Here is a 10,432-nt window from a genome sequence, read left to right as displayed (position 1 = left end):
CTGTAGAACAAATGCTGGGGCTCCAGCATAAGTTTGGTATAGTGTACCATCCACAATCACAGGGAAAAGTGGAGAGAATGAACCTAAACATAAAGCAGAAACTGAGCAAAATCTGCAGTGTGACTGGGATGCATTGGGTTGATGCTTTGCCTATTGCTCTAATGACAATTTGTTTTTCTGTGAACAGGTCCACTTGATTCACCCCATTTGAGCTGGAAAAAGGCAGACAATTTCCTGGTCCGGCGGCTACTGGGCCAGCAGAAAGTAAAGTAAAAAGATTGCCCAAAGCCTATTTTTATGATTTACAAGTATTTGTGTCCAGGTTCTCCAAACAGAAAGGTGAGAGGTCCACAGCCCACACGGTCCCCCAGGCTGCCTGGGTCCGCCTCAGAGAGATAAAAAGGAAGTGGAACCAACCTAGGTGGACCGGTCCATTCGAGATGACTGAACGCACCAGCCATGCAGTGAAACTACGCAGAAAGGGGGAAACATCATTGGAGTCAGTGCACGCCAGCGGAGGAGCCAGGACGGACACTGAGAGAAGTGCAAGCCGCACTGGAAGGAGGCGAACGCATCCCTTCGGACGAAGGGAAGAGCGGAAAAGAGCAAAGGGACCAGCAAAGGGGCAGAATAATCCCCTCCCAAGCTCCAACTCCAGGTGATTAGTCCAATCCCTGGTTGAAGAAAGAAGTGGACACAAGGTTGACGAAGAGTGAAGGTTGAAAACGCCCAGGTTAGAGGTTCTGAATCTGGTATAAAGGTATCCCAGTCAACAGTCAAGATGAAATTCCATTCCCAAATGAAGCGTTTTGCATTGTTATTTGTAATATCTGTTGTAATTGTGACTGTGATTCTGATTTTGTGTAGAGAATTTCCGGGATCTGTTCAGTAGGTGGTTAGTTAATGATGATCTTTTAAAAAAGATCAAAAGGGGAGTGGAAACCTCCTTAATGTATCCTGGGATGCTCTATGATTAAATTCCGGGACGCTTGTCATTTTGTTTTGATCACTGAATAGGTATCCAATAAAGGTGGTCCCAGGTGGGACCAAAAGGGGGATTGTTGGGATTAAATATATTCATATCATGTGTGCTCATGAACATCATTATATTCACGTAGTGCATTATATTAATCATGTGTGTTAAATTCATTATATTTTGAGCTAAAGAGCAAAAGCATTACACATAGTCTGCTAGGTTTCAGTGTGATAGTTCATAAAGTTTACTGTGACCTTTTAATACGTTGTTTTGGTACAATGTGTCCAACCATAGCTCTGCCAAAGTGAGTTTAATTCTGAAAAGCAAGGCCAAGGGTGGTTAGGGACACGTCCTGTGTATGGGTGAAGGTCCTCTCCAGTAGAAGTCTGAGACCTGTTATCTATTTTGCAGGCCAAGCTCTGCTAGGCACTAACCTTCTGAAGACAAAACACAGCGCACAAACATGTCACGTGGTAGCAAATGAACTGCCCCTGTGCACATAAGATCATGCAGAAAGGGAAAAGAGTTAGACAAACTTAGGGAGAGCTATGGATGCATAATTCTCATTAACCTTGTCTCTGGAATATTCCATGGTAATAAACGTTCTTTCATCCAACCTACGGACTTGAACCCTTCTTCCTGAAAGAATCTAGAAGGGCAGGATGTCAACCAACAGGGGTCAGTGTGGACATTGTGGACTACTACAAATACCTGGGAGTGCACTTGGACAATAAACTGGACTGGGCCAAGAACACTCAAGCCCTCTACAGGAAGGGCCAAAGCCGTCTCTACTTTCTGAGGAGGCTGAGGTCCTTTAACATCTGCAGGACAATGCTGAGGATGTTTTATGAGTCTGTGGTGGCCAGTGCTATCCTCTTTGCTGTTGCATGCTGGGGCAGCAGGCTGAGGGTAGCGGATGCCAACAGACTCAACAAACTGATTCGCAAGGCCAGTGACGTTGTGGGGGTGGATCTGGACTCTCTGTCGGGTGTGTCAGAGAGGAGGACGCTGTCCAAACTACATGCCATCTTGGACAATGTCTCACACCCACTCCATGGCTTGCTGCTCAATCACAGGAGCACTTTCAGTGACAGACTCATTCTCCCAAAATGCACCACAGAGCGCCACAGGAAGTCATTCCTGCCTGTGGCCATCAAACTTTATAACTCCTCCCTCTAAGTGTCTGACACACACACTTAGAGAGGTTGAAACTGGACATTATTATCTGTATTATCTGTTTTGTGCAATAACACTGGCCTGATATGTGTGCAATTTCAAATACTACAATTATTATTATTATTATTATTTAACTTTTCACCATTCCAAATCCTTAATTATGTTAATTATGTAAATAATGTATAATAACATTCCTTTATGTAAATACCGTACGTATCCAATTCCTTATATTCTTTATTTCTTGTATTTCTACTCTATTTATAATATTTGTGCAACTACAACACAGAGTTTCCCTTCGGGGATCAATAAAGTATTTCTGATTCTGATTCAGATTCTGATAATTCATAGTCAAAAAGTAACATATCTGTTGCCTTATGCTGAACAATACAACGTTTACTGCAATCTTGTAACACAGACTGAAAATAAATGCTAAGAAATACATTGCTGGAGGCTGGAGGCTTCCAATAGTTATGAGATAACACAATGTTATTCATGAAGGTACATCTGCAATTTGGTGTAATGTCATATGTTGTTGGTTTTCTACCGCTCTTAAAAAATGCCTCTCGTTGTTGGCAGGATTCGAACCTGCGCGAGGAGACCCCAATGGATTTCTAGTCCATCGCCTTAACCACTCAGCCACGACAACCTGAAGTACAGCCCTATACCTGTTTGCATGAATGTTCATAAACATTTCAATTGGTTAGTAATACCAGACATGGACAAAGTGCAAATCATAGTCTGTGGATAGTTGTGGATGAAGTTTGATTGATTGATATGCTCCCTTATTTGTACAAGAGCTATTTGTAACAGAGATCTAATGTGTTATCCAATCCGTATGGGCAAATAACCTTTCTGCTTACTTCCTACTTGTTTCTGCATTTGTTCAGAGCTATGTCTGATGATGAACTCACTACCGGGAACACCCCAAAGAGAAGCACTCATGAACCAAATAATCATCAGTGTCTCCATTTGAGATGATCTGAATGTGATTACAATGACATCCATCTTCCGTTAGTCTGTAGCGTTGTCATGTTCAACTGCCCCAACAAGTAGCACTTACTGAATTCAACAGTCAAGTCAATGCTAAAGTTAGGGTAATAAGAATGACTTAGAAAACATTTCAGCATTGTTCAACCAGTAACAAGGGAGAATATCCTTTTTAAACATTTCTATAGGGAGGTCAGCAAAACTACCCGTCTGTCTGTACAGACTACAACTCAACCCTTTTTCAAACCTAAGCTGGGTGAGTAACGTTTCCAGATGTCTTTGTGTAGGTGTTGCAGAAATGCTGGAGTAGTGTGGATACATGGCCTAAATAAAACAACAGATATGTGTTGTTATAGGAAAACAGTATTAAATTGAATATAGTCCAAGAAAGACAAAACTTTTACATAAGCATTGAGCATGTTCCTGCTGTCAAAGAGAGCTTTACCGTGACGTAGGATCACCTACCTCAGGATCCAGGAATCCACAAAAACAACAAATGAGGCTAAAGAGTTATATAAACATTTGAATAAAAACATGTATGTGCATGAGTAAAGACAATGAAACCTGTACTCTTTCTCTATCTATGTTGTTTCTTCTTGCTGACATAGTGCCAAATGTTGTCCGGCTCACTGATGACTCGACTGAACCATTTAATTGTATCACTCAGTGTTCAAAATAAATAAAAATCAAACATGTTTTCTGCCCGGTTTCCAATCTGGGACCAGTTTCAGCGGAGTCTGATTTAAAGGAAATGGTACTCTTTAAAAGTGTTGGGGTTCTACCGTTAAACTAATGAGGAAGAATCTGACAAATTGAAATTAACAAAAAACAAGTCCAGGAACTTACTCCTTCAAACGTTACACCTGAATCTGTCAAGTCCTGACCAGTCCCTGACCAGGAATTGAACCCGGGCCGCGGCGGTGAAAGCGCCGAATCCTAGCCACTAGACCATCAGGGAGTCACATCTAACCAATTCATCTTTGTAGATGTGAGTTTCCTTGTGCAAATGTGAAAAGTGACGTGTAAAAAAAAAAAGCTTTACAAATTTTGAGAAAAACCCACAAAGATTTAAGAAGGAAAATCAGAGGGAGAAGACAAGGACAGATCGGTGGCAGAAGACGGGGACAGATCAGAGGGAGAAGATGGCGACATATCAGAGGGAGAAGACCGGGACAGATCCGTGGGAAAAGACGGGGACATATCAGAGGGAAAAGACGGGGACATATCAGAGGGAGAAGACGGGGACATATCAGAGGGAAAAGACGTTGACATATCAGAGGGAAAAGACGGGGACATATAAGGGAGAGAAAACGGGGACGGATCTGTGGGAGAAGACAGGGACATATCGGAGGGAGAAAACGGGGACATATCAGAGGGAGAAGACGGGGACAGATCAGAGGGAGGAGACGGGGACAGATCAAAGGGAGAATACGGGGACAGATCAAAGGACCAACACACGGAGACTTTGATTCCTAATAATTAAACTGAAATAATAAATCTGTCTTCCAGGAAAAGACGGGGACAGATCCGTCTGGAGAAGACGGGGACCGATTAGAGGACCAACCCAACATCACGAAGACAGAGACAGATCCTTTTATTCGTCCTTATTTCTTGTTGGAGAACAGAAGAACTCAGTTTTGTTTTTATTTTCTGTTTGCGTCCGTTTTAAAACCCGAGCACCTTAGTTAAGTTTTGTTGCATGAATGTTTTATTTTGAAAGAGTTTAAAACAACTTCCTAATAAAACAGGTTGAACTATCTGAGGTTTATTCATAAAGTGTGTGTGTGTGCGTGTGTGTGTGTGACAAAAAAAAACAATGATTCAGTTTAAAATATATTTTTATCCACAAATAAATTTTAGTCTTCAAAGCCTCGCAGTAACTCATAGTATAGCACGTCAAAATATTCATAAAAAAAATAGTATAGTATGTCGAAATAGTCCTAAAAAGTCATGGCATGACGTCTCGAAAATTCCTAAAAAGTCATAGTTAGTATGTCAAAAAATTCATTAAAGTCACAGTATAGTATGTCAAACAATTCATAAAAGTCATAGTATACTATGACAAAAATTCATAAAGTGTCATAAAAATTCATAGTATAGTATGTCAAAAAGTATATAAAAAGTCATACTATAGTTTGTTGAAATATTTATAAAAAGTCATAGTATAGTATGTCACAAATTTATAAAAAGTCATAGTATTCTATGTCAAAAATTCATAAAAAGTCAAAAAAATCATAAACAGTCACAGTATAGTAAGTCAAATATTCATAAAAAGTCACAGTATAGTATTTCAAAAACTTCATAAAAGTCATAGTATAGTATGTCAAAAAATCATAAAAGTCACAGTATAGTATTTCAAAAAAATCATAAAAGTCATAGTATAGTATGTCAAAAATGTCATAAGTCGTAGGATAGTATGTTGAAAAAATCATAAGTCTTAAAAAGTCATGGTATAACATGTATAAAATTCATAAAAGTCATAGTTTAGTATGACAAAAAATCATGAAAGTCATACTATAGTATGTCAAAAAATTCTAAAAAAGTTATAGTATAATATGTCAAAAATGTGTAAAAGTCATAGTATAGTATGACTAAATATTCATAAAATGTCATAAAAAGTCACACTGTATTACGTCGAAATATTCCTAAAAAAGAAGATTCTAAAGTCCTCTGGAGAATGCAGGCATCGATGCCGCTAACTCTCGCATGCTAAGCAAGCACTCTACCATTTGCACTAATTCCCCTCTTCAAAAGAAAGGTCATAGAATAGTATATCAAAAATTCAAAAAGTCATTAAAGCCATAGTATGTCAAAAAAATCATAAAAAGTCATAGTTTAGTATGTTGAAATATTCATGAAAGTCATAGTATAATATGTCGAAAATTCATAAAAGTCATAGTATAGTTGTCAAAAAATTCATAAAAACTCATAAAAACTCATAGTATAGTATGTCAAAATATTCATTAAAAGTTGTAGTACAATATGTCGTAACAAGTCCAAATTTATAGTTCTTGTTGTAAAGCAAGAAAAATAAATTTCGATTATGCTGAAATTAAACTTAGTGGTTAAAGCACTTGTCTTGTAAACAGGTGATCCTGCGTCCAAATCCAGCAGTGCCTGGTAATCAGTTAATACTTACGTTATCTCCACTACAAAGACTGTGTATATTTGCTTGTGATTAACAAGCATTATATAATTCTGCCCAGTTGTGGCCTGTTGAGGGGCTATAAATATATGAAGGGAAATGGATTGAACACATTTTTTAATGTTTTTAAACCTTGTTTTGTTCGGGCTGAACATGGCCCAGGTGTACACCAGGACCCTGTGACATCACTGTCAGGTGGGGTTTCAGGTGTTTGATGCTAAATGAGGTCAGAGGTGAAATAAACATGAACATTACCGGCCAAGGCACTTTGGGCGCTGACTGCCTGATTTTAACGTCTTCAGTGCTGCTGGAATAAAAATTAATACATTGATTATTTAATATTAGTGGACTATATCGCGATATGCAACTAAAAGAAGAATCACTGTGTCTTCATAGATCTAAGAAGAGGGAGCCAACTTGTAGGGATCTGCACCACCAATAAACTATAATTTCTCAAAATATCATCCTCCCCTACATGTCACTGAATTTTTATTTATTCTGTAGTTGGAAATCGCTGTGAGAGGCCTGACAGACTCCATTACAGTTAGTACCATCAATCAGACAAAGATACCTTGTAGTACCTTGGGCAGTTCTGAATGACTGATGGGGATTCCCAAGCACTTCAGTTCCAAAGGATCATTCAAATCTTGAGGGTATTTCAGGTGTAATGTGGGTAGTTAATCCAACCCCTTTAGATGATCTGATTCATTTCCGAACCAGTCCAGAATAACAATTAACAAGTATTGAATCACATGTCAATGAGAAATATACATGTGTACAGACAAGGCTAGCAGCAACATCGCCATGCCAGAAACATTTCTGGTGTGCAAAGACCAAGAAAATGCCTCGCAACAGAAATGCCATGCTCACACCACACAGGCAGTGTGCAGGAGGCCTTACCCCTGACTTCCACCAACTGCGGATCCACTCCGCTTCGTGTCTGCTCCGTGATCCACAGTCCGTCAACACCCACCAGGTCCGGATTTGTTGCAGGCCATGACGGACCGCTGAAGTCACAAGGACCCACAGGATTTTGCGAATTCATGTATGATCACGCGATATAACAGGATGTAGTTTCTATAAACAGAACCACAAAACCTGATGAATGAACTAGCTTAAACTTGCCTTGCTCTGAATTTCATGTGGTTTCATGTATCATCTTGAGTCTGTGTTGATGTAGTCTTTCTGTGTAAATGTAACATGCCTTTTTCATTTGCTACCAGGGCTTAATGAGTAGCATGGGGATTGGGTAGAAATGATGATGGGATGCATAAAGAGGTAATGACTGTAACAACAAGATGCTGCAGGGATTTGAACCCTGGATCTCCTGTTTACTAGACAGGCACTTTAACCAGCTAAGCCACAGCACCCCCTTGAGTACTACTCACAAACAAAACAACAAACTTACTCTCATTCAGAAGCCATAGAAGAGCGGTGCAAATATTTCATCAGAGTGATGTCTTGTGGTAAGGAATTGGTCCTGACTCTGTTGGTTTTGGCGTAAAGTGCTCTGTAGCACTTACCAGAGGGGAGAAGCTGGAACAGGTTGTGTCCGGGGTGAGATGGATGAGAGGGTGCGAGGCCATCCGTCATCACCTGCACACTTGATGAGGGTCATCGGTGGAAGTCTAAACCAGTGATTCCCAAAATGGCTGACCTAACAGCGTACAGCCCACCTGCACCTATTAAAGCCAGCATTCCACTCCACTGGCATAGACTGTTTTCAGCCACATATAATGTTATAAGACAACATCACATGTCACTTTTGTGCTTTGGAGAATCAGGCAACTGGTAACTTTGTTGCACCTGTTAAGAATCAGGAATCATATGCATACACTTCTTTAAGTGAGAACCAGGCACTGCTGGGCTTTGGACCCAGGATCTCCTGTTTACAGACAAGACAGGCGCTTTAACCACTAAGCTACAGCGCCTTTGACAGAGAAGCCTGTCTTGCAAGAATACAACGAGCTAATGAACAGGGTTGCTTCCATCCATCCATCTTCGTCCAGCAGCTCCAGTAGGGGACCCCTACGAACCCGGCAAATGAAAACAGCTGGACGTGTCTTTAAGCGACGCCTTAGGACTCTCTTTTCATAGGCAGGCCTACGGAGAACAACAGAAGTCCTATGCAAGGACCTTGAGAGATGAGAGACCCTTTCCCCACAGCCCTGGTAAAATCCAACCTCCATGCCATAAGTCCCCTCATCACAAAGGTCATAAACCACTCCCTCCGGTCAGGCCATGTTCCATCAACACTGAAAACAGCTGTTATCAGGCCATTTCTCATGGAAAGCCATGGAAAGCTTAAAACACAGTCCTAATTTAGTCCTCCTCAACAGTCAACATAGCGTTTGCTGTGTGGCATGTCTGTTTTTATTTCTCTCATGTTAACAGTATTGACCAATACGGTAGGCATTCTAACCTCAGCTGACACGCTCACGCCATGCAGGCAGTGTGCAGGAGCCCTAAGCTTCCAAGGTAAGACTGAAATTCATGATAATAAAAACTTTATAATCTTCACACTAAAGTGACACCTCTAAAACACCTCCAACAAAAGGCTTTTATTCGCTTTACATGGACACATGTAATGTTATGGTACAAAACAACATCACATGTCTCTTTAGTGATCTAAAAAAAAGGCAATAACTTGGTCGCACATCTTAAGTATTGGCAACCATGTGAAAACACTTCATTCAGTGATAACCAGGCACTGCTGGGATTTGGACCCAGGATCTCCTGTTTACGAGACAGGCGCATTAACCACTAAGCTACAGCGCCTCCTGCAGCTAAGTCCGTCTTGCAAGAATACAATGAACTAGTGAAAAGGGTTTCTTCCATCCATCCATCTTTGTCCAGCAGCTCCAGCAGGGGACCGCAAACTTTCCTTTGCCGAGCCACATCAACCAGCTCCGACTGGGGGATCCCGAGGCGTTCCCAGGCCAGGTTGGAGATGTACTCTCTCCACCTATTTCGGGTCTTCTCCGAGGCCTCCTCCCAGCTGGACGTGCCTGGACCATCTCCTACGGAGGCCCCCAGGAGGCATCCTTACCCGATGCCCAACCACCTCAACTGGCTCCTTTCAACACGAACAAGCAGCGGCTCTACTCCAAGCCCCACCATCCATTGGGTTAGAGATGCCAGCCCCCTCCTGAGGAAACGCATTTTGGCCGCTTGTACCCTGGAACAGGGTTGTGGACAATAATAGACGTTGAAAGAAAACACTCCTTTGCAAATGTTTTTAGAAGGGAAATGCATCGAACACATTTGTTAATGCTTTTAAACTTGTTTTGAAGGGGCTGAACGTGGCCACATGTAATGTTATGGTACAAGACAACATTACTTGTCCCTTTTTTGCTCTGTAAAATTAGGCAACTGGTAACTTTTTTGCACTTATTAAGAATCACAAATCACATGCACACACTTCAATAAGTGATAACTTCGCACTGCTGGGATTTGGACCCAAGATCTCCTGTTTACGAGACAGGCGCTTTAACCACTAAGCTACAGCGCCTTCTACAGAGCCCTGAGAGACTTCATTACAGTTAGTACCATCAATCAGACAACAACGAGCCTATCTCACAAGTACCTTGGGCAGTTCTGAATGACTGATGGGGATTCCTGGGCATTTCAGTTCCAAAGGATCATTTACCTCTTGAGGGTATTCCAGGTGTAATATGGGTAGTTAATCCACCCCCTTTAGATGATCTGATTCTATTCCAAACAAGTCCAAAGTAACAATTAACAAGTTATTGAATCACATGTCAATGAGAAACATACATGTGTACAGACAAGGAAGGAGCATCGCTGCGTCAGAAACGTTTCTGGTGTGCAAAGACCAAGAAAATGCCACGCAACAGAAATGCCATGTTCACGCCACACAGGAGGCCTTACCCCTGACTTCCACCAGCTGCGGATCCACTCTGCTTCGTGGATTTGTTGCAGGCCATGACTGACAGCTGAAGTCACATGGACCCACGGGATCTCGCGAATTCATGTATGATCACACGATATAACAGGATGTTGTTTCTATAAACCACAAACCCTGATAAATGAACTAGGTGTATATTGTAGCTTAAGGGTTAATTGCTCTGCATTTCATGTGTCATCTTAAATCTGCATTAATGTACTACTGTTGGTGGGGCTCCTGA

General features: G+C 41.2%; 4 non-coding genes across 4 annotated transcripts; all 4 read right to left on the bottom strand.

Annotated features, from left to right (window-relative positions):
• Window positions 1-4,025: 4,025 nt before the first annotated feature.
• On the bottom strand, window positions 4,026-4,097 carry trnae-uuc (transfer RNA glutamic acid (anticodon UUC)). The gene has a single exon. It is a non-coding gene; the product is annotated as a tRNA-Glu (tRNA).
• A 3,483-nt stretch (window positions 4,098-7,580) lies between these two features.
• On the bottom strand, window positions 7,581-7,654 carry trnat-agu (transfer RNA threonine (anticodon AGU)). The gene has a single exon. It is a non-coding gene; the product is annotated as a tRNA-Thr (tRNA).
• A 1,335-nt stretch (window positions 7,655-8,989) lies between these two features.
• On the bottom strand, window positions 8,990-9,062 carry trnat-cgu (transfer RNA threonine (anticodon CGU)). Its single transcript has one exon. It is a non-coding gene; the product is annotated as a tRNA-Thr (tRNA).
• Window positions 9,063-9,722: 660 nt separating this feature from the next.
• trnat-cgu (transfer RNA threonine (anticodon CGU)) lies at window positions 9,723-9,795 on the bottom strand. The gene has a single exon. It is a non-coding gene; the product is annotated as a tRNA-Thr (tRNA).
• Between the last annotated feature and the right edge of the window lie 637 nt (window positions 9,796-10,432).

This window comes from Etheostoma spectabile, unplaced genomic scaffold, assembly GCF_008692095.1.
Source record: "Etheostoma spectabile isolate EspeVRDwgs_2016 unplaced genomic scaffold, UIUC_Espe_1.0 scaffold00001541, whole genome shotgun sequence".
NCBI lineage: Eukaryota > Metazoa > Chordata > Actinopteri > Perciformes > Percidae > Etheostoma > Etheostoma spectabile.
The sequence above is the reverse complement of the archived record's forward strand: the minus strand, read 5'-3'. Positions and strand labels throughout refer to the sequence as shown.